At 44.2% G+C, this 25,182-nt stretch overlaps 1 protein-coding gene across 14 annotated transcripts in view; it reads left to right on the forward strand.

The window, feature by feature from the left end:
• zmiz1a (zinc finger, MIZ-type containing 1a) overlaps positions 1-25,182 on the forward strand; it is a 409,121-nt gene that overhangs the window by 133,305 nt on the left and 250,634 nt on the right. Inside the window, exon 3 of one of the 14 annotated variants that reach the window (XM_059946721.1) lies at positions 16,771-16,915. The exons of the other annotated variants lie outside the window; for them this stretch is intronic. The gene's annotated coding sequence lies outside the window, so the exon portion shown is untranslated. The remainder of the gene's footprint in view (positions 1-16,770; positions 16,916-25,182) is intronic. 14 annotated transcript variants of the gene reach the window in all.

Raw genomic sequence — 25,182 nt, forward strand, 5'->3', positions numbered from 1 at the left:
CTTGCACCTCCTTCATGATGGTGATAATGAGGAAAGGGCATGGCCCAGATGGGGGTGGTGTCCTTAGTGCTGGATGTGTGGGCAGTATATATAGACACTAAAACTCAGAGAGGGAAAGAATAGATATAACCAAAAAATTGGCTTTCAGCTTCATTTTAAGAGGAGTAAAGGGAGATGGAGAGGTAGAGAGAAGGGGTCGGGGGGTAATATGTAGGGCCTTGTCAGCTAAGGGCACAGGTGCCTGTGATGGAGTGATTACGTATCATTCAAAACAACTACGTAGGTTTAAAACCGACCCTCATGGACAACAAGTACAAGCGTCCACATTTATTTGGTGACTCACACACAGCCTCCTTTCAATCCTTTGCTGAGCTGGTGCCCAGTGAGCTGGAAAGAAAGATTCCCTCAACAATCTCAGTTTGCAGTCACAGAATTGATCCCCCTTCCCCATTTTAAACATTCCTCCACAAGCAGCCTTGAATATCAACTAAAGTAACCCATGAAGCAGGTGGTGGGATGTAGATGCGTCTCTACAAGAGGAGGTGTAAGGTGCTCCTTCCCTCCACTAACCTGCAGGTCATCCTTGGGCAAGGTGTAGCACCTGCTTAGCCTCCCGGTCAGGGTCACGTGAAGCCGTGGGAGCAGGTGGCTGATGATCGTCTGAGCAGTCGGTGTATAACACAAGACCGGTTATGCGATATGAGCCCAGACCTTCATCAGGACTGGAAAGGAAGGGGGCAGAAGCCAGAATAAGAAGATTGGGGGAGAGGAAGGAGTGCAAACTGGTGTCAGGTGAGGAGGGAAAATGAGTGGGCGAAGTAAAAGGGTTTAATGTGAGAAGCTGGGAGGTGATAACTGGGTGAGATAAAGGGTAGAGAAGAAGGAATCTGTTGGGAGAGGAGACTGGACCATGGGAGAAAGTGGAGAAGAGGGGTTTGGGTAGATGGGTTAAAGGGTGGAGAAAAAGCAATCTAATGGGACAGTAAAGTGGACCATGGGAGAAGGGGAAGAAGGAAGGGGACAGAAGAGGATCTTGCCTTCCTAACATCCTCTGCTCCAAAGGCATTTTAACTTCCATTGAGTTGTGTACACCCAAATCCCTTTGAATATCAACAGTTCCCAGTTCCTCACCATTATAAAAGGAAATTGTTAGGTTTTTTACCCATTTCGCTATCCAGGTACTATCAAGCAGGAGATACTGAAGCCTGAAGTCCCATACCACCAGGTACAAGAACAGCAATTTCCCATCAGTGACTCAGTTCTTGAACCAGCCTACGCAACACTAATCAGTGTGGTTTCAAAGTTCAGTCTGAATTTATTTGTCACTAGATACTACCTATAAACTTTTATGCCTAGTGCAGAGGTTTCCAACCTTCATTCTGCAAGGGGACTCTGGGGAGAGAAGCCCTGACCTAGAACAGCGCACACAAAATGCTGGAGAAACTCAGAGGGTCAGTCAGTATCAATGGAAACGAATCAACAGGTGACATTTCAGTGGTGAGAGAGGTGGGAGGAGGTTGAAGTAAGAAACTGGAGGTGATAGGTAGGAAAGGTAAAGGGCTGGAGAAAGAGGAGAGTGGAACATGGGTGAGACGAAAGGAGGTGTGACACCGGGGGGCGGGAGTGGAGGGTATAGGCACATGGTAAGAGAGGAATTGAAGAAGGAGGAAGGGTGAGGGGTAAACATTACTGGAGATTAGAGAAATCGATGATCCTGCCCTATTGGATTGGAAGCCACCCAAATGGAATGTGAGATGTTGCTCCACCAAACCAAAAATGGCCTCATCTTGACAGCAGAGGAGGCCATGGGCTGACATATTGGAATGGGAATGGGACTTTTATGCCTATATGAGGTTTTGCAGGCTGTGGTGTTTGCTTCGTCCTTAATGGCAAATTGGAGCACAAGTAATTTTCTGGTTGAAAAGGAATCAATTTGAACATTAATTTTGGAGATCAGAAATGTATTTTTATAAATACAAATTTCTGCATGCACAGGTGCAGTGAAAAACTTGTTTGCAGCAGTACCACAGACACATAGCATTCACAAGAAAAAATCAATTATACGAGAAAGGACGCAATTGGAACAAAAAATGGGCTTCGTGGTGCAAAGTGGTCATCGTGTTACTTCACCGAGGTATGGTTCGGGTTGTGGAGATTGGTTAGAGAACAGAATTATGGCACATGTTCACTGTCCTTTCCCCTCCTAAAGTCAGTCAGTTATTTAGTTTTACTGGCGTTGAGTGAGAGGGACACAAGGTGCTGCTGGTTGAATAAATCCGATGAATGTCAAGTATTTTGCTTTTCAATTAGTGGAAGAAGTTTATGCTGGTGTCATGGTCAACCATACTGGTGGGACTGGAATTATTTGAAAACATCACCAGGTTCAGAAACAGTTATCACCCCTCAACCATTGAACCAGAGGGGATAACTTCACTCACTCCTTCATTGAACTGTTCCCACAACCTGTGGACTCACTTTTAAGGACTGTTCATCTCAAGTTCTTGATATTTATTGTTTGTTTATGTATTTTTTTAGGTTTCTTTTTTCTCTTTGATCTTTTACTGTCTTGTGTGCAGTCTGTCATCGATTCTCTTGTGTATATTTACTGTGAATGCCTGCAAGAAGATAAATCTTGGGGTTATATGACATATGTGTACTTAAATTAACTCTGAGTTTTTGAACTTTAAAAGGGATAAGGTTCTGGAGGACATTGCCATTGTAGATGAGTTTTTATAACAATTCAGGAACCTCGTAGTTCTAAAACAAGGCCGAAGTTTACTTAGTAACTTTCCGAGCCGCCATAGTGAGATTTGAACACTCTTATCTCAGTGAGTGGTCCAAGAAATCTGGCTGCTGATCCAGTAACATAACCACTGTGCTACTGTAGCCAGTGAGGTCATTGGTCTTACAGAAGAGTATGAAAAAATGTTTGGTCAGTCTACAATGTGTGCATGGACCGAATTCAGTCTTCAAAACACAAGATTCAGGTTCAGGTTTATTTGACAGGTGTATGTGGAAGTATGCAGGGAACTGTGTTGTTAGCATTAACAACCAACCAAGATGTGCTGGGGGTAGCCAGCAAGTGTTGCCATCCATTCCAACACAAATATAGCATCCCATCATGATTGGCAGGACAACACGGAACACAGCAAGACAAGCCGCACTCCTTCTATCCACACACATACGCAGCCCTCTAACCCCGAGACGGTCCGGTTCTTCGGCTTGCAGTGCGCTCAGATTCGGATGCAGCTGCGTAGGCGTTGGGCCTTGGACTACTTCTGCTGAAATGTCAGCATTTTAAATGATAGCTTGGAGGGCATAAATGCTTTATCCTTCATTTAGAAAGTGTGGCTTCCGGTTTAAGTTACTGTTCATATTTTTCAAGAGCGATTTTGACAGTAATCCATGGATTACTGTCAGGACATTAGAAACTGCTATTTTTCTTTTTCGATGGGAAGAACTACTTCAGAAGTAGGCTAAAAAGAGAATTGGCTCTTTTTGACACCTAATTGACAGCTTAGACTTTGGGGTGGAAATTCTCAGTTACACCTGCAGTGCACAGATTGGGAAAGCATTGTGCAAGTTCAAGTTTATTGTCATCTGACTGTAGATATATAGGACCAAACAAAACAATGTCCCTCCTGACCACAGGGCACTTACAAAACATATATCACACGCAGCACATAAAACAAAATATCACCACAAATAAGTTATTGAAATATCATTCAAGTTGCATTTAGTATGCAGCAAAGATAAACAGTTTGCTGCCCTAGTAATGAGTCCTTGGTAGTGCCGGAGTATTCATTAGGAAGATTGCAGGAAGATTGTTTCCGATGTTGGGGAAGTCCAGAACGAGGGGTCACAGTTTAAGGATAAAGGGGAAGCCTTTTAGGACCGAGATGAGGAAAAACTTCTTCACACAGAGAGTGGTGAATCTGTGGAATTCTCTGCCACAGGAAACAGTTGAGGTCGGTTCATTGGCTATATTTAAGAGGAAGTTAGATATGGCCCTTGTGGCTAAAGGGATCAGGGGGTATGGAGAGAATACAGGTACAGGGTCCTGAGTTGGATGATCAGCCATGATCATACTGAATGGCGGTGAAGGCTCGAAGGGCCGAATGGCCTACTCCTGCACCTATTTTCTATGTTTCTATGTTTCTATTAGTCTCCCAGTCTGAGGGAAGAATTTGTCACCCAGTCTGGCCGTCCTAGTTCTGATGTCCCTGATGGTAGTGGGTCAAAGAGGTTGTGGGATGGTTGGTAGGGATCCTCGACAATACTCAGGCCTTTTGTGTACAGAGGTCCCAGTGAACTGACTCTGCTTCAAAACAGACTGTTCATTAAAGTCAGTGGTTGTGAGCTCAATACACAATCTAGTGCAAATTGTGCGTACAATGGGGGCAAGTTTCATTTTCAATGGTTTGGCATATATATTAAAAACTAGGGTGCCTAAAGACTTGGCACAGTGCTGTATTGGTTAATGTGGAGCAGAGTGCAAATTTGTAAATCTGGCAGGAGCAAAGGATTTTAGGAATGGTGAGGGTGAAGCGTTGTGGGACAGGTGGCAGGAAGTCCAGAGACACTAGACAAGGTCATTTGACTCCAAACAATTGGGTTGTTAATCATTACAGAATGTCTCTGTGGTGTTTCCCTCTTCCCAATCATGATTGCCCTCTCCCTATCCCCTTCCCACTCTCAGTCTACAATAGAGACCCATATCAGAATCAGGTTTATCATCACTCACATATGCCATGAATGTTTTTTTTGCGGCAGATGTACACCACAATATATAAGATTACTACAGTACTATGGAAGAGTTTTAAGGCACGCTAGCTATATACATGTGCCTAAGACTTTTGTACAGTAATGCATGTACATAGAAACATAGTGTGTAAGGCATCGGTGGTGTCAGTGACAAACACAGTCTGAGGGTTTGGTGGGGGCATCCTGCACCTCTTTGGAATGTGGGAGAAGACACACGTGCTCATGGAGAGAACGCAGAGACTCCTTCCACACAGCGAGTGCAACAACTCCCCAATCGCCGATCGGTGATGCTAGAAAATGAGCCGCCACAGAAAGTGTTTGAGGCAGGTACATTAACAACATTTGAATGCCCCCTGGACAAGTACTGTACATGGATAGGGAAGGTTCAGAGACATAGGGGACAAACACGAGCAGATGGGAGTAGCTAAGATGAAAATTTAGGTTGGAGTGGACCTAATGAACTGAAAGGTCTGTTTTCGTGCTGTATGATCTCTTCCATTTTTAGCTGGGCAACCTAATGGGATGAACATCAATTTCTCTAACTAGGGGTAATTTCTCCCCACTCTCTCCTTTTGGTTCATTCCCCATACTGGATCATGTCTCACCCCTTCTCCTCTCCTGCCCATCACCTCCCTTTGGTTCCCCACTTCCTTCCATTTATTTCATGGTCCACTGTCCTCTCCTATCAGTTTCCTTCTTTTTTACCTCTCCCACCTATCCCCTCCCTGCTTCTTAGTTCATCATCCCACCTTCCCCTCATCTGATCTCACCTATCACCTGCCAGGTTGTACCTCTCCTGCTCCCCCCACCCCCGCCACCTCCCTTAGATCTCAGAGTAGGTTAAAAGGTCAGAAAAACACGATTGAAAGGACTGTACCTGTGCTGTATGTAGTTTTTCTGTTATATATTTAAAGTGAGTGACAATTCAATTTATTTTTTGTGATCCAGGGATTAGACGAATTCACCAATACAGTGGTTTCTGAATAATTGGGCCATTGGTTAATTGTGACAAACGCTTATTTGGAACAATTGCTAAAGAACAAAAACTGCTGAAACTCCCTTTGTTTATTTGGGACACCAGGCTGCTTAATTGGGGCAGGAGAATTTTGCTGAGCAGTTTTTAACTAACACCTGTCATGCACTTATTAGACTACAATGCCTAGAGGAAAGTTTTTTTGTAGCGTCAGTCGTGTGTGTTTATGTTTAAAAAAAAGTGGTGATATTTGTCACTGACAGATGCCAAGAAATAAGCAATAAGACAATTCCGAACTGTTTTGCTGACTGCAGTTTCAAGGAGATGCCAGAAAAGGCCGGGAGTGAAATTGAAATGATTTCATGACTACAACTATTTCGGAACTATGAAGAACTTGAAGACGTCAACAGTAATCTTGAATAGGTTAAAAAGAAAAGGAAGATTTGGCAGATTGATAACATTTTCTGCACCAGAACTGATTTTGTTCATTGCGTCTACTGCATGGATACCTCTGTCAACAAGTATTAGGAACTAATATGCAGTTTTAAAGTACTATGGTGCTGTTGGTAGTGTTATAATTTGTTGTGTATTTAATTCAAACACATTATTTGTTACTCAGTTTGTCTTTCGTATACCTTTTTAACTATTGCCACGAAACTTCGGCTAATTAGGGCAGCTGCTTAATTGGGCCAAAATCTACTGCTTTTGATGTGTCCCAATTAACTGGAATCCACTGTATTTTAATCTCATAGAAGAATCATCTAATTTTGCGGTGCGTATGTAATACTCAAAGGCACAAAGGAGCAGAGCTATGGAAGTGGGTGATGGGAGAGGAGACTGCCTCTTGTTTACTGGTAGCAAACTCATAAATTGGCATGTATGAATGAATGTACAGTTTAATTGCAAGCAGCTAACAAAGGATAGCATGCTTCAATGGCTTTGAATTTATAAAATAACAACTTTATTACAGAGAAAGCATCTGCACAGTAAGCCGCTCTGTGTAGACATGAGGAATCATCATGTTCTTGATTGAAAAATAGATTTTATTAAATATGAGCTCTATTTGTCATTGAAACATCAAAACTTACAATGAAATGTGTCGTCTGCATCAACAGCCGCACAGTCTGCGGGTCGCCCACAAGAGTCACCATGCTTCCAGTGCCAACATAGCATGCCCACAACTTACTAGCGCTCAGCAACACACACACACAGAACACTAGAGGAACTCAGCAGGTCAGGCAGTATCTATGGAAAAGAGTGAACAGTAGACGTTTTGGGCCGAGATCCTTCATCAGGACTGAGAAGGAAGGGGGATGATGCCAAATTTTAAAAAGCTACTAACCCTAACGCTAACCATATGTCTTTGGAATGTGGGGTGAAAACAGAGCACCCAGAACAAACCCACATGGTCATAGGGAGAGCAAACTAACTGCTTACAGAATTGAGCCCCGATCAGTGATTGCTGGCACTGGGAAGTGATTGGTCTAAATCAGGGGTGGGCAAACTTTTTGACTTGAGGGCCACAAAGGGTTCTAAAATTTGACAGGGGGGCCGGACCAGGAGCAGATGGATGGAGTGTTTTGGTAATACACCTCATAAGAGAAAATAAAATATCATTGGATATGTAGAAAACATGTGCTTTAATTTCAATTGAAAATGAACAAATGCATTACAACAAAATATCTGTCTTTGAAGTCCCATGGTATTTAGCTATTTATTGAAATGACTTTTAAAACACTGAAAATTAAATGAATAAAATACAGCTTTTTTAATGGTAACAGTTATTATTTTAAAGCACTGAAAATTCTGTTATCCTTCAAGACATTATCATCATCACTCTCCTCCTGACTGTCTTTATTTCAAAAACGGTAGGAGATGCAGGTCTACTTGTCCTGCTCCTTCTTATTCAATTGTCCCCTGTGCCAAAACTCAACAACGGCCAGCACAAGGACAGAACAGTGAGAGCGTGCCAGTATGCGGAGCGCGTTATTTGAACTGGAGCGCATTTTTTATTTTGAGAACGTACGTGCACCTGCGCACTACTCATGTCCATCACTTAACAGAAATGACATGTAACATGTAAGGCTATTGAAAAAAATATTTTCAAATGCATTTTTTACATAACACAACGAAGAAACTTATTTTTAATTTCAGTGGGAACAGTGTTGTTGGTCTCCCTTTTTAGCCAGCGCATCAAAGTCTGGATTTAGTTTTGTTGTGGCGATTCTCAGGATGGACCTGAGGTGTTGGTCAGTTAACTTGGATCTGTGGCTGGCTTTGTTGATGTTCATGACGCTGAACGCCTGTTCACACAAATAGGTCGAGCCGAACAAAGAGTAAGGCGCAAATGTGGAGTAATACGCTGCACCTCAACAAAGGTCAATGTGTAGCGGTGTGCTACATGCAGCGCTAAAATTACGACACAGAGTCGGTAACTGCAGTCGAAGAAAAAAACTTTATTTGAAATCCCCAGCCTAACTCTTAAGCCTCCCTCAACCTGTCCCCCTGCGCAGAGGCTCCAAAGCTCTGTGCTCGCAAATCCCCGCAGGCTATCTCCCGTAGCCGGAACGCTGGCTAATTGTGAGCCGGTTCGGATGTGCCAGGAAATGGGTCGCCACAAATGTATATAGAGTGCGTCATCTATTGGGAAAACGCCAGAATTGCGGGGGAAGAACGTTAACAAGGTTTATTAATATAATTTCATCAAGTTCTGCGGGCCGGATTAAAAAGTTTAACCCGCGGGCCGTAGTTTGCCCATGCCTGGTCTAAATGCTACGCTAACGTGGTCTTCAACATGCGCATCCCCAACCCTACCACGGCAATGGAAAACTACAGACCACCCCTTGCACTACCAGGGTGTTAATTATCTTTAACTGTAGGTTTTGTATGTACTAAGGCCTTGCCTTTTTCCAGTCTATTTTTCCACTGTATGGTGTAATTTTATGTTTAATTCATGTTGTGTGGTTGTCTGTACCTAGGTGTGTTTGTGATACTGCTCCAAGCATGTTTTTCAATGTACTGTACGTCACCCAAGTTGTCCACATGACTATAAACTTAACTTGTAGCTGGCAAAACAGTGAGAGGTTAAGAAGATTTGATGCAGTTTCCCCACAGATTAGCCGAAATCCTCTACTGTCTCACCAAACGGGAGGATAGAATATAAAAGCAAGAATGTAAAGCAGAGGCTTTTTGAGACATTGGTCAGACCACATTTGGAGTATTGTGAGCAGTTTTGGCTCCCATATCTAAGAAAGAATGAGCTGTTCCAAAGGAGTTTTCCAAGAATGATCTTGGGAATCGAAGTGTTAACATATGAGAAGTGTGACAAATGACCAGAACCTGTATGAGGAGTGTTTGATAGCTCTGGCCTTGTACCTGCTAGAATTTAAAAGAATGGGCTGGGGGGAAGGGGGATCTCTTTGAAATCTACTGAATCTTGATAGGCCTAGATAGAGTGGGCGTGGAGAGTTTGTTTCCAATAGCGAGAGAGTCGATAACCAGAGGGCACAGCCTCAGGATAGAAAGACATCCCTTTAGAGCAAAGATGAGAAGGAATTTCTTTAGCCGGGGGTGGTGAATCTGTGGAATTCATTGCCACAGACGGCTGTGGAGACCAAGTCATTGGGTATATTTAAAGTGGAGATTGATAGGTTCTTGATTAAAGGTTATGGGGAAAATGCAGGAGAATGGGGTAGAGAGGGAAAATAAATCAGCCATGTTCGAATGGCAGAGCCAACTCAATGGACCAGATGGACTAATTCTGCTCATGTCTTGTGGTCTTACGGACAAACTAGTTAATTCCAACATCTAACCACCACCCCACAGCTAATTTATTATTTTTCGTCAGTCACCTTATGTACAGCCTAGCCTTATTTTATGGACATACAATCAATCTATGTATACAACATTCTTATGTATTTATACTTACTGCATTTTTATTATTATTGTATTGTTTATCTTGTTGTGTTTTTTGGTGCTGCAATTACACGTTGTACAGGAAATTACATGAAACAATCTTGAATCTTGAATTGATGCTGAAAGTGTTGGCATACATGAATAATCATTGAGGACGTTGTCCAGCGTAGCTGAGCAAGTTACCACATTCATGTGGGGTGAAATTCTAAGGGGAGCTATCATTTCATTGTGCTATGAATTGAGTCATTTGCTCTAAGGTCTTAAAACCATGCCAGGATTTGAAGAAGTTCAACCTCTTGTCTCACTGCAGAGCTCAACTCACTGTGACTTGGGTTTTGTTTACCAGCTTAGTCAAGCAGATATGTATCTGGGAAAAAATACCAAGATTGAACTTTTGTTTTAATAGCACATTTCAAAAGCCACGAAAGTGCAGCGGTAAGCATGGAGTCTTGTGGTGCAGTCATTGTAACGCTGCAGGAGACAGAGCAACATTGTTGTATGTTGCCAGGTCTTCTGTTCAAAAAATAAAAACACAACATTCTGGAAATACTCAACAGGCCAAGAAGCAAACGTGGAGCAGAAAGAAAAGTTAGTATTTTATGTTGATGACCTTCTGTCAGAGCTGTAAATGTGAGAAAGCGGGTAGGTTTTAAACAGAAGAAATTCCGCTGATGCTAGAAATTCTCCAGACACACACACACACACACACACACACACACACACACACACACACACACTCTTCTTGTGTTCATATTCACCTGGATGAACTAGGCAAGTCAGGCAGCATCTGTTCCACATTCAAGTTGATTTACCACATGTACATCGAAACATATAGTGAAATGCCCTCTGCGTTAACAACCTACACACTCAAGGGTGAGCTGGGGGCAGCCTGCAAGTATTAACACACATTCTGGCAGAGCATGCCCACATTGCTCAATAGAATAACACAGAACACAACAAACAAAATAATGACAACTGCCACCCTCACACATGTACGGTTCTCTAACCCCAAGACCGTCTTCCTTGGCCTCCAACCTTCAGTGGATTCAGGTTTGGACTCGGTTTGTGGTGGTGCTGAACACGATGCTAAACTAAAATAAATCTCTTTTGCCTATACATGATCTGTATCCCTCCAAAATCCTTCTTGCAAGATGTCTTCTATTTGCATCTGCACACCCCTTCTTCCTCAGAAACTTTCAATCTCTTTTGAATCGGAACCTGGTCAATGAAAAACAATAATCTTAAACCACCCCCCCCCCCATATGTGCAAAAACAAGTCGCACAAACATCAACAAGAAAGAATGAACAAAAGCACAGAATATAAAAACACAGAATTGAAAGGTTCCATACTCAGTGCAGCTCAGTGTTCATTTCCTCCGGGCTACACCAATTCAGTCACCAAAATAGCAAAACAGCAACAGGAAAAGGAGTTACAGTGCAATCCACAAACTGCAGACCCAGAACTTCAGTACCATCCCCTACAGTGTCAAGGGGGAGAGAGAGAGAGAGACCATTCAAACACAAGGGCCTTCCCTTGGGAGCTGCATGTGAGAGGAATAGAGGGACCGTCACATGCAAACTCCTTCCTCCGACAGCAGCGAGCACCAAACACTCGCTCGCCTCGATGTTTTCAATCTTCCTTGACACTTTAATCAGCAAGATTGGTGAGAAATGGAGTCGATCGTGGTCTCTTAGCTTCTTGTCCTCGTGGCTGCTGGCCTCCCGGAAAGTTTGATATTGTCACATGTACCAAGATACAGTGAAAAGCTTCCTTTGCAAGGCTTCCATTCGCGCAGGTAGTGTGGTGGCTACTGTGCCAGTGAGCTGGGTTCCGTTCCATCACCGACTGTAAGGAATTTGTACATTCTCTTCGTGACTGTAGGTTTCCTCCTGGTGCTCAAGTTTTCTCCCACATCCCAAAGATGTAGAGGTTAGTAGGTTGATCACATGGGTGTGATTGGGTGGTGCAGGCTGACTGGTCCTGAAGGGCCTGCTACTGTGCTGTATCTCTGTAAAACTGGGAACATCGGGGACATCTTTGTGTCAGAAAATCGCGGCATTGTTTGAAACCAAGAGCTGGTGAAATGTGTTGAAATGTTTTCTTTTCTGCAACTGCATCTCAGGAATGCAGTGAGCTGTTGTTTCTGGCAGCAGAAAATGATAGAAAATATTTTCTTAAAATAATAATTCTGAGGAGGCACAAATGCTGCTTTTTTCTGAACCAGGATCCAGATGGATGTTCTGATCGCAGCCAGCCAGTTGAATCAACTCACAGCATATGCCTCTCACACCCCCCACCACCCCTGTCTGCAGTTTCTGGGAGTGTCTGGGCCCATTGTTTCTGAGCCTCCCCACTGCTAACCCGGCAAAAGGAAGATTTGCACTGGCGCTTGGCCAGCGGTGGTGGGGCATCAGCAGGGAATGCTGGGATGTTTGCCATGGCGTTTCCTGGGAAGCAAGTAAACAGACATGCACAGTCATATGAGCATTCCTTGGACAGGAGGAGACCTCAATATAAACTGGGCACCATCCTTTTGAAAGGGTCATGGAGAATCTGCTGATCTGTGGCATGGCCATCATCCAGGCCTTGCTTGGGAAGGAGGTACAGGAGCCTTAGGTCCCACACCACCAGGATCAGGAACAGTTATTACCCTTCAATCATCAAGTTCCTGAGCGAGAGTTCAAAGTTCAAAGTGATTTTATTATCAAGTATCTATACTGTATGTTGCCATATAGTGATGAGATTCTGAGGTTCATTTTCTTGCAGGTATTTACAAGAAAATCAAAAAAAAAATACATTAGAACTGATGAAAAACTGGACATGGCAAAGATTGACAAACATCCAATGTACATAAAAGGACAAATTGTGCCAATATTAAAATTTTTAAAAGTAAGTACATTATACAGAGGATATGAATTGTAGCATCCCTGAAAATTAGTCAATGTGTTGTGAAGTCAGTTCAGCAATGAGGTGGCTGAAGTTATACACTCAACATCTAGCTGTGGTCTGCACCCATTGCTGTAGCCAGAAGACATAGGATTAGAATTATGCCAATTGGCCTATTGAGTCAGCTCCATCATTTCACCATAGCTGATCTACTATCCCCCCTTTCAACTCTATTTTCCTGCCTCTCCCCCCACCTTAACTTTTGACACCCTTACTAATCAAGAACTTACCAGCCTCCACTTTAAATATACCCAATGACCTGGCCCCCGCAGTCGTCTGTAGCAATGAATTCCACAGATTCGTTACCCTCTGACTAAAAAGTTCTTCCTCGTCTCTGGTTCTAACGGGGCTTCTTTCCATTCTGAGCTGTGCCTTCTGGTCTTAACTCCTCCACTGTAGGTAACACCCTCTCCACGTCCACTCTATCTAGGCCTTTCAGTATTCAATAGGTTTCAATGAAGTCCCCCCTCATTCTTCTAAACACCAGTGAGTAAAGGCCCAGAGCAATCAAACGCACCTCATACATTAACCCTTTCATTCTCAGGATCATTCTTGTTAACCTCCTCTGGAACCATTCTGCGATTCTTTGAACGAAACCAGTCTGCTTGTTGGAGCCCTCTGCTAATTGTCTGCACTGTTTATTTAGTTGTAATTAATTAAAATAGGAAGGAGTGCAAATTGCAAGCTGTACTTTTGCGTGTGCAATCTGTAAAACTTTGTGATTTGTGAATTTAATTGCCTAATGCATTTCTGTGACGGTTAATTAGATTCAGTCCTTTTGGGAGGGCTTGTTTTCAGAGTGCCAAGTTAGGGAATGAATGCCCTAAATGTTCTGCAGCTGCAGGGACACAGCGATGGAGTTGCCGGTTCAAATTACTAATGCAAGACTGACACCTCTTTGCAGTCCGCCGGCAGGGTGCTGGCGAGTGTGATGGCTGGCATAATGTTATGACTTCTGTGCCTCTGCCACACTCTTTTGTAGGTCTGTCTGGCCCTGCAGCAGGGCTGTAGGCTGTGTTTCCTTTGCTGCAAGATGTCACTGTATCCCTGAGGCAGTGTGGGTTTGGCTGGAATGGGCATTCCCAACGCCAGGCAACAGAAGCTGGGTTCAAGAGGATGCAGGAGGAACTCAGTAGGTCAGGCAGTATCTATGGAGGGGAATAAACAGTCACGTTTCAGGCTGAGTCCCTTCACAAGGTGCTTGCCTGATGCTGCCTGACCTGCTGAGTTCCTCCTGCATTTTGTGTGTGTTACTCTGAATTTCCAGTATCTGCAGAATCTCTTGTGTTCACAAGGGGTCAGTGGGTTTGTTGCTGGCTGTCTGGTTATTGAAGAGCCGATGGAACAAGCCTCCCGGTCTGAAATACAGCGACTGGCCTTGCCAGTGCTTTGTCTATGAAATGAGTGTGACAGACTCCCCACTCTCAGCCTTGTGCACTGCCTGTGATGTCACCGGGAAATGGAAGTTTGGTGAAGCTGGTTCGATCCCCAGAGTGAGCTTAACCTGGATAATCCCAGACAAGACCCTCATCGTAGAAAGCATTCTATCTGAATGCATCACGGCTTGCTATGGCAATTTTCTCTCTACGTAACCGCAAGAGATTACAGAGAGTCGTGGACACAGCTCAGCACATCGTGAAAACCAGCCTCCCCTCTGTGGGCTCTCTCTACACTTCTCGATGCCTCAGTAAATCAGCCAGCAGAATAAAAGCCCGAACCCACCCTTCTCCGCTCTCCCATTGGAAGCAAGATACAAAACCCTGAAGGTTCACGCCATTAGGCTCAAGGTCAGTTATCAGAGTCTTAAACTGACTTCTTGTACAATATGTGGACTCTTGGCTTCACAATCTACCTTGTTACGATCTTGCACCTAATTGTTTACTTTCTCTGTGACCTTTTACACTTTATTCCTCATTCTGTTATTGTTTTACTCTAATCAAGCCAAGTCAAGCTTGTTGTCATTTCAACCATAAACTGCTGGTACGGTACACAGTAAAAACAAAACAACGTTCCTCCAGGACCATGGTGCCACATGAAACAACACCAAACTACACTAGACTATGTGAGACAGCACAAGGCTACACTAGACTATGTAAAACAAGATAAAAACTGCACTAGACTACAGACTTGTGTAGGACTACATAAAGAGCACAAAACAGTGCAGGGCCATACAATAATTAATAAACAAGACAATAGGCACAGTAGAGCTCTATGTCAGGGGTTCCCAACCGTTAAGCAAGGAGGATGTGGACCGCAGGTTAGGAACCCAGGCTCTATGTAATGACCTAATCTGCATGAACAGTATGGAAGACAAGCTTTTCACTATATCTTAGTATCTGTGACAATAATATACCAATACAGAATAATATACCAATACCAATACAGATGCTGAAAATCTGAAGTAACACACAAAAAATGCTTGAGGAACTCAGCAGGTCAGGCTGCGTCTGTGGAGTTCTATTTATCTCCCTCCATAAATGCTGCCTGACCTGCTGAATCGCTCCAGCATTGTGTGTGTGTTGATACAAGGACAGCAAGCCCTTGAGACATCTGAGAGACCAACACTGAAAGGTGACCACATCTTTCACGTGCACCTATGTGAATGCCAGCAGATGGGTAGGCTGTGGTGTAACTGGGAATTGCTACACGGAGCAGCTTAAAGGGCTGGAAGGACCTGCTCCGCACTGTATCTCAATAGATAAATAATCGCACTCGTGGATTGTTTAGCATTATGTATGGGTCCTACAGAAGTCTGAGTTTGTCTCTGGCCTCATCCGTGTATACAGACTTGCAAAGTGGATGGAGTATACAAGGAGCAAACACGAGGAAATATGCAGATGCTGGAAATTCAAACAACAACACACACAAAATGCTGGTGGAACACAGCAGGCCAGGCAGCATTCTGACGAAGGGTCTCGGCCCGAAACGTCGACAGCGCTTCTCCCTATAGATGCTGCCTGGCCTGCTGTGTTCCCCCAGCATTTTGTGTGTGTTGGAGTATACAAGGGTTGTGTGTGTTATGCCTGGGTCACGTTGTGAGGAAGACACAGAGTCTGGAAAGGCATAATTAAGTTAAGTGGACAAAGATTTGGCAGAACACAGGAATAATTGAAAAGCATAATATTATTTAAATGAGAGACTGCTGTAGAGAGGGATCTGGATGTCCTTGGACATGAAACAGGGCAACCAGTCACAGCAAGCAGTTAGAAAGCTGGTCTTTGTTGCGAACAGGGTGTACGAGAGAGAAGGTCTTGCTACAAAAGTCACCAATGAGACCATATCAGGTGCACTGCATGTGCTTTTGGTCTCCTGATTTAAAGAGGAATGTACTTGTACAAGGGTAAGTACGAAAATAATTGGCCACCTCGATTCCTGGAATAAAAAGGTTCTCATATGGAGAAAGGTTGATCTTGCAAGGATAAGAGATAATCTGATAGAAATATTTAAGATTTTGAAGGGGAACAGAAAATAGAGAAGACATTCAAATTTCTGAGTAAGTTTACTATCGTCATACGTCTGTGTCACCACATACAACCTTGAGATTCATTTTCTTGCATGCATAGAATAGAATACAATAGATCAATGGAAAACTCCACACAAAGGCTGGCAGGCAAGCAGTGTGCAAAAGAAGACAAACTGAAAATACATACGTCCATGCACACATAAACAAAAAAAGATAATCAATCAATGCTGAGAACTTGATTTCTAGAGTCCTTGAAAGCATTCCGTAACACTCCAACGGGTGATTAGGATGGCTCAGCCCATCACTGCGACTCAACTACTTAACCTGGAGACAATCAACAACTCTTGATGGCGACAGTGCACTTGTAACATCATTAAAGACCCATCCCAACCCAGACGCTGTCTGTTCGCTCTCCTGCCATCTGGTAGGAGATACAGAAACATCTTGGCCAAGACATTAAGACTGGAAAACAGCTTCTTCCTGAGGGCTGTTGTGCAGCTGAATAACGCTACACCCCGGCCTGCCAATGGCCTTTGAGTGTTAGGGACTATCAAAGTCATTTGTTGCATGTAAATATGGGATTTAAAAAAAATTAAACCGTGCTGCATGTACAGTATTGTAAATATCCGTTATGCACAGACTGGAGTAGCAGTGCAATCTCTTTGTCTCAAACAATGACAATGAAGTTTGATTCTATTCTACTCATAGGCTGTGGAATCAGTTCAGTGTTGAGCTGAGTGAAGTTGTCCACTCTGGTACAGAAGCGTGATGGCTGGAGGAGAAACTGTTCCTGAATCCGGTGGTGTCAGCGGGGCAGACACCCTCTGGAGAGAGAAGTTCATTCATATTTCAGGTTGATGATGAAAAGATTGCTCTGTTTCTCCCTCTAAAGATGCTGCCTGACTTGCTAAGTATTCTATCATGTTTTGTTTTTATTTCTGATTTCCCGCAGACTTTCATTTTTGTGCTTCTGAGAGAAATTGCCAAGATGAATGCTGGGAGGAAGTTCTCCGTGTGGGATAATCACAATCAGAATGAGGCCTTGTCCGTTTAAGATGGAAATGAGAGGGGATTTGCTTCTCTCGGATAGTTGTGAATCTTTGGAATACTTTACCCCAGTAAGTTCAGGTGCTCAATTATTAAATATGTTTGAGGCTAGGATGGATTTTTCAACTACTGGGGAGTCAAGGCAGAAAACATAAGGGAAAACCTAGATTGTCAGGATCTAGCTCAGTGGGAGAGTACATGTATGAGGTTCCAGTTCAATCCCTGGTATCTCCATGAGATTGGCAGTGAATCTTGAACGGTGAGGGGATATTTCTGGAAAAGTCTGGTGGCAGAATGGATTTGGAATCCAAAACCATTGTTGGCCCAAGATGTAGGGAACTGGGAAAGTGATGTTTGATGTTAACTCTCGTTTCTTATCAGATCAGCCTCGGTCTTGTTCATTGTCAGATGAGGCTTGAGGGTCTGTGTTACTGATTCGTTTTTGTGTGTGTGTGTGTGTGTGTGTGGAGAGTTGCATGCATTCTTGACTGAGGGCAGAATCAGGTTTGTCTGTAATATGCACCCCCATTACACAATAAACCATAAGAACATATGAGTTCGGTGCAAAATCTTCTATTTCAGCTTTTTTTTTAAATGTATAATTTGTCACATATACATTGAAACATTTGTGTTATTTGCATTTTGAGGGATGTGCTGGGACAGCCCACAAGTGTTGTGTTTCTGGCACCAACATAGCATGTACAAAACTTACGGACCTGAACCTGTCCTGATGAGGGGGTCTGAGCTCAAAACGTCGATTGTTTGCTGTTTTCCGTAGATGAGTTCCTCCAGCATTCTGAGTGTGGTGCTTGGATTTCCAGCATCTGCAGATTTCCTCTTGTTAGTGGCCCTAATCTGTACATCTTGGATTGTGGGAGGAAAGCCCTGTGGTCATGGGGAGAGCTCTTACAGACGGCAGGAACCGAAACTGATCGGAGATCACTGGTGCTGTAAGGTGAAGGTGGTAACACGGCTCAGGGAAGGGGTTGTCTCCAGTTATTGCGAGGTCATATTCCTAGAGTGGTGATTCATAGATTTGGACCACTGAGCGAGAACACACTGTACGGCTCATGAAATTTCAGTTAGTTTAAGTAAATCTGGATAAAAAGTTAATTTTAGTAATTCTGCTTTGGAAATTATTTGATTTACTAATGCCCTTTTGGTCTGACTCACCTGTAACTCATAAGACTATAGCCATACGATGTAAGAGCAGAATTGGGACACTTGACCCATCAAGTCTGCTCCACCACAGATCCCGTAACTCCTAATCCTTTTATCTGTCAAGAACCTATCAGACTCTGTCTTAAATAAACCCAATGTGTTGGCCTCCACAGCCCTCAGTGGAAATATATTCCAAAGATTCACTACCATCTGTCTGAAGAAAGTCCTCCCCCATTAGTTTTCCTAATTTAGGCCAGAGATCAGAAATTAACCCCCTGTTGGGCTCTCTGGAAAACTTTGATTAATCCATGTCATAGTTTGGCTTTCCTTGGAACTATCTGGTTCTAAATGGAGCTCCCTTTATTCTGAAGCTGTGCCGTCAGACCCAAGACTCTCATACTATAGGAAACATCCTTTCCAAGTCCACTGTCTTCAGACCTCCAGGCACGTGCCAATATGGTGGAGTGTTGCACACACAAAATGCTGGAGGAACTCAGCAGGTCAGGCAGCATCTATGAAGAGGAAAAATAAGTTTTTCCTTCAGGGTCAAGACCCTTCATCAGGACTTGATGGAGGCCTTCTGTTGACTGTACATTCCTCTCCGTAGGTGCTGCCAGACCTGCTGAGTTCCTCCAGCATTTTGCGTGTGTTACTCTGGATTTCCAGCCTCTGTAGAATCTCTTGTGTTTATGGTGGAGCGTTAGGCACTATTTGTCATGGCCCAGCAACCCTCTTGGCTTTAAGGCAATTCGGAACATTCAAAACCCACATCCCATGGAAGAATTTTTAAAAAGTGACCAGATTTTTGTGTCGAGCAAAACTCAGGCCACTTACAGCCATGCTGCTGACTTCTGGCACCCAAGGTTTGCGTAACTGGGGGAAATGCCAAGGTAAACCTGGCGCTCTCCCTCTGGCTAGTCATCAGATTTAGCAAGTACATTTTGTTTCTTTGGCTGTTGTGGAGAAACCAGGCCTTAAAGTGAAAGAAGGAATTCACTGGACCGTTCCTAATTTAGGCCAGAGATCGAAAATTAACCCCTTGTTGGGCTGACTCTGGAAAACTTTTATTTAATCCATGTCAATAGTTTGGCTTTCCTTAGAACAATCTGGTTTGTAATTAGTTTGGTATGTCCCGCCCTACATTTCTGTAACTTCCAATCTGATGAGAAATCTCCAACAGCTCACCCTACACGGCCAGCTACATGTTTTAATCTCTTGCACCATTGGGAGCCGTGCTCTCAGCTGCTGTCACCGCCCCCTCCCCCCCACCCCCCAGCCAGCCCAGGAATTCTCTTCTTGAATTGCTACCTCCTTTCTGAACTGAGAGCACATTTGCCTATTTTGCTTCATGCTGTGTCCTCTAATTGGAATGGTGGGGGTGTTGGAGGCAGGGCAGAGTTTTACAGATGTGCTCCTGATGTAACTCAGGAATGGCCAATCGCCGGCAGAGCAGAGAACCTCTGAACTCAGTGTCCCCAGCGGCCCAGACAAAGGGAGCTGTTTAGGTCGTTACTGTTCTCCAGCTGTGGCTTTGTGCTTCTAGTCACTTTGGAATGTGGTGCAGGTCGATAACTCCCGGACACACAGTACTCCTTGGGTGAGGAAAATGTTTCTTATCTCCCTCCTAGTTCTGCCAATTAACTTAAATCCACCTCCCCCAGTTATCAAATGAGGAGCATTTGATGCCTCTGGGCCTCTACGCTCTGGAGTTTAGGAGAATGAGGGGCAGATCTCAATGAAACCTATCGAATATTGAAAGGCCTAGCTAAGTAGAGTGGATGTGGAGAGGATATTTCCAATAGTGGCTGAGTTGAGGACCAGAGGGCACAGCCTCAGAATAGAAGGATGTCCCTTTAGAATGATGAGGTGGAATTTCTTTAACCAGAGGGTGGTGAATCTGTGGAATTCATTGCCACAGATGGCTGTGGGGGCCAAGTCATTGTGCATATTTAAAGCAGAGGCTGATAGGTTCTCAAGTAGTAAGGGCATCAAAGGTTGCTGAAGAAGGTAGGAGAATGGGGCTGAGAGGGAAAATAAATCAGCCATGATTAAATGGGGGAGAGACTTGATGGGCTGAGTGGCCTTATTCTGCTCCTGTGTCATGTGGTCTCATGGTCTTATCTATCTTTCTGGAAAAGGAATTAGATTGTTGCCAATCACTCTGTTGTGGACTCTTGTATTCTAATGCACTTCACTTGAAAATTCCCTGAGGCTCCTTTGCTTCAGAGAAAACAACCCCAGCCAGGTGGTGTCTCCTCATCACCATAACCCCCGAGCCTTGGCAGTGTAGGCCCAGTGCCGCTGCATCCCGCCCACGTGGGCAGCAGGGCACCATGCTGCTTAGCGTAACACAAGTTCTCTTCCCACCACTGGCTGTAAGGAGTGCATCCGTTCTCCCTGTGACCGTGTGGGTTTGCTCCCGTTTTCTTGCACATTCATTCCAACACAAAGTGAGGAGTGAAGTCCATGTTAGCTCGCAACAAAGTGTGCACCTTCTTTCAATAAACTCAGGCAAGTAGGAGTAGCTCTGTCACCTGCCGGCTTGTACATCGCCCTCCCTCTCTCTCTACCTTCCTGATCTGCCTCCTTCCTTTCGAGTCCCCGATTCCAACATTTAAGAGAAGTTTGCATAGGTACATGGATGGTAGAGGTATGGAGAGCTATGGTCCCGGTGCAGGTCGATTGGAGTAGGCAGTTTAAGTGTTTCGGCAAGGACTAGAAGGGCCAAAAGGCCTGTTTCTGTGCTGCAATTTTCATTGATTCTGCAACTAAAACTTTCAGCCCTGAAATGTCAATTGTTTATTGCCCTCCATCTATGCTTCCTGACCTGCTGAGTTCGTCCGGTGTTTTGTGTGTGTTGCTCTGGATTTCCAGCATCGGCAGAACCTCTTGTGTTTATTGTCTGCTTGAAGATGCAATGGGCTCGGATTCACACTCCTCGCATGGTCCCCATGTCTCAGGTTGCTCGGTTTTTCTGACTGACGTTTGTCCCCTTCACACAATCCCATTAAATGATTTCTGCTGCGCAACTTGGCTAACCATCCAATAGAAGTCAAAGGCTTGTCTTTGAGGGAGAGAGAAAGAAAATTTCTATCCAAGGGCCCAGGAGAAGACACTGGTGGGATTGGGATTGGAAGCTCACACTCCCCACTGCAGACAACGAGTCTCTCACCCGGACAGCGCCAAAGCAAAACACTTAATCTGCACCCATTGTGAACCATGGCCCGGCCGCTTGAACCCTTTCTTCCTTCAGTCATCCGTTAGAATATTCTAGAATGAATGACGGGTCAGGACTGCTGGAACTGTGACAGGAAGGGAAGCCAATGTGCATCCTGTGTTTTGAAAGTTAGCACATAAAGCCTGCCCTGGCCTTTCACACAGGACTGCTTTGCAACTCGGCTCGGTAGCCCCCGAACAGCTTCTTAAAGGTACGGCTTACAAGGGTGCGGGGGCAGGTATCGGCTATGTTCCTTCTTTCTTGACTCTCTTTTCCTCAGCTTCACATTCTCTCTCTTTTTCTATCTTATCATTCTTTCTTTCAATTTAGCTCAATCTCCTCTCTTGTTCGCTCACTCTCTCTCTCTCTCTCTCTCCCCCCCCCCCCCCACCCCTCTCCCTCTTCCTTCCTCTTCTCCAGGCCGTGCTCCCTTCTTGCTGCTCCCATCAGGAAGGAGGTACAGGAGCCTCAGGTCCTACAACACCAGGTTCAAGAACAGTTATTACCCCTCAACCATCAGGCTCCTAATCCAATGTGGATAACTTCACTCACCCCAACCCTGAACTGATTTCACAACCCACAGACTCACTTTCAAGGAGTCTACAGCTCATATTCTCAGTATTATTTATTATTGTTATTTTTATAATATTTTTCTCAGCTCAAACTTGAGGTACGGGCATAGCCAAGCACACTCATTTCTCAACTGCTAGGAACTTTCAGATTATTCTAGTGGTGATTATTAATATTATTTGTTTCCTTTTATATTTGCACAGTTTTTCTCCTTTTGTGCATTGGTTGTTTGTCAATCTGTGTGCAGTTTTTCATTGTTTTGATTGTATTTTTGTATCGACTGAATGTATGCCAGAAGATGAATCTCAGGTAGTATGTAGTGACATATACGCACACTGATAATATCATTTGAGCTTTGAATTTCCCCTCTCCCTCTTACACTCTCACCCCTCTCTTACTCTTCCTCTCTCACCCCTCTTTCCCTTTGCTTTCTCATTCATCTCTGCCTTCGCTTCCGCTTCACCCTCCTTTCTCCTCCACCCCGCTCCCCTCCTCTCAAACTGGGAGTAAGTAGCAATGAGAATTCCTCTCAACCAGATGGCAGAATAAATCTGCTCCTCACACATTCCCCTGGATTCGGCTGGTTTGCTCTGCAAGAACCCTGCAGTGTGGTGCTGACTGTTCCATCACATTCCATGTGCCTCCCCATTACTCATGTGTAAATCTTGGTCTGTGTATCTGTGAGCTGCAGCAGCAGAAAGATTGTGTGTGTGTGTGTGTGTGCGTGTGCATGCGCGCGCCCCATACCTTTCCAGACAGGGAGGTGTTTGTCTGTGAGCTCGGAAGACAGGCTTCACTCATTTGCAGTGGAAAACAACACAAGGCTATGTGTGCAGCCACCTGGACACAGAGACTGAACAGACGGGAACAGGAGAATTTGGACTGAAGCTCACCATTTGGAGTTTCTCTCCCGGCCACTAAAAACCCCACACTAACCATTCATTCCCATCAAATTAAACCTGGCACAATTCATTGTTGCATGTCTGGTTTTTAGTTAGTGAAACTGACCCTAAATAATGGAGGTTTCACTGCTCTGAAATCAGACACTAATCTACCCATTTGACCTTCAATTTCCAGTTCTGGCTCAGAGAAAGGACTTAGTCCTTATCTTTCTCCAGAGCCCTATTTAGTTTAAACATTTTGTAAAATTCGTCCTTTTCTCCTTTTCCAACTTACCCCTGGATCTGCTTCACGTCTGGTCCAAAATATAACAGCCTGCATTTTGAAAAAGGGCTTCTCATTGTCTCCCCTCTGCTTCCTTTGCCGATTTATTTTCAATCCGTGTCCTTTGCTTCATCATCTATTGGGCCGGTGGAAGGCAGTGTTCGCTGGGGTGGTTGAAGCCCAGTGTCTGTAGGCCGGAGTTCACTGGAGACTGGAGGCCAGTCCTGGTATTAAAGGCCTGTGCGTGTGCATGGGTGGGAGGGAGGAACGAGGCTTGTTTTTGCCGCTGCTGTTTGTTGCTTGTTCTGTGTTGTTTTGTCGAGCACGGTGGGCATGCTACGTTACTGCTGGAATGTGTGGTGACACTTGCAGGCTGTCCTTAGTACATCCTTTGTTTGTGTTGGTTGTGCACACAATTGACACACTTCACTGTATATTCCAATCTATACAAGACAAATAAACTTGGACCTTGAGAGTTTACCTCAAAAACTGTTTAAATTTTCATGTCACACTCTCTGCTATGCAGAGTGTAATCTCCAGTGAAGGAAAGGGCCCAGGACTGGTATTTGTTCTGATGGGAGATGGGGCCTCTGTTGACAATTGAGTCAAAACCATTTCTTCTTTCACTAATATTGTGTGGATTTCCCTCAAATAGCCATACAGCATAGAAACAGGTCCTTCAGCCAGCTGAGTCTCACCGAACTTCAAGCACCCACTTCACACTGCATAATACAGCACAGAAACAGGCTTTTCGGCCCAACTCATCCGTGCCAACATTGGTGCTCACCAAGCCTGTCTCATTCAGAATCAGAATGTGTTGCTTTGCAGCAGCAGTATAGTGCAATACATGAAAAACTATACAATAAGAAATATGTATTTGAAAAGTAATTTAAATGAGTCATGCAAAAAGAGAGCAAAAATAGTGAGGTAGTCCTCATGGATTGGCCCCATTTTGACCCACATCCGATACTGATACGCTCAGTTTAATGCTCCCTGCAGCAGTGTCAACAGATCTCAACACTCACTCACACATTTTGAGCAACTTACCAACCATCTTGTCCTTTTGGCGCTGTGAGAGGAAACCAGAGCCCCTGGAGGAAACCCAAGTGGACATAGGGAGGACATGCAAACTCCAGCCAATGTCATGGTTTTCCCTTGGTCACTGGAGCTGTAAATCAGTGGCTCTACCAGCTGTACACTCTGCCACCCTAACTTACTATATACTTTGTCCCTCTTTTAGTCAAAGTGACCACTGCACTTCACTGGGTAGGAAGCTCTTTGCCTGTTGTGTGGTTGTCAAAGGTGACTTTCTCTCACAGAACAAGAACTGCATCAAGCTGACAGGTCTGCAGAAAAGGTGATTGGCTGCAGTGTACCAACGCCTCAGGACTTCTATGTGACCATGATAAAGAAGCGGGAAGGAAAATTATTGCCGGCACTACCTGCCCTGCAAACTGCCTTTTCCAAAAGCTCCCTGCTAGAAAGCACTGTCGGGCTATTAAAACAAAAACTTCATGCCATCTTAAAAATGATTTCCCCAGCAGTTAATCTGATCAACCATTCCTGTTAGCCCCCTGCCCCCCCATCTGTTACCCCCATTTACATTGTAAATAGATGCTGGTATTTTATGTATTTATGCACATTTTATTCCATATCTGTACTTTAATGTTAATCTTTTTTTTAAGTTGTTGAATGTTGTTTTTTGTTGCATGTCATGCCACCACACCACAGCAAATTCCTAATGCTGTTTTTGTATATAGTGAATAAAGTTGATTCTTGATCCTCTTTGCTAATACAAGCTCAGCTGAACTGTGGCTTGAGAACAACTGGGGCCCTCCAGTATACATTTGAAGGAACCTGCCGGATATTAACTTCCTTTCGAATGGTTTTGAGGGAGAAGGTACGGGAGCCGGAAGACACACACTCAACGTTTCAGGAACAGCTTCTTCCCCTCCACCATC

The sequence above is a fragment of the Hypanus sabinus genome, chromosome 21 (assembly GCF_030144855.1).
Source record: "Hypanus sabinus isolate sHypSab1 chromosome 21, sHypSab1.hap1, whole genome shotgun sequence".
Taxonomy (NCBI): domain Eukaryota; kingdom Metazoa; phylum Chordata; class Chondrichthyes; order Myliobatiformes; family Dasyatidae; genus Hypanus; species Hypanus sabinus.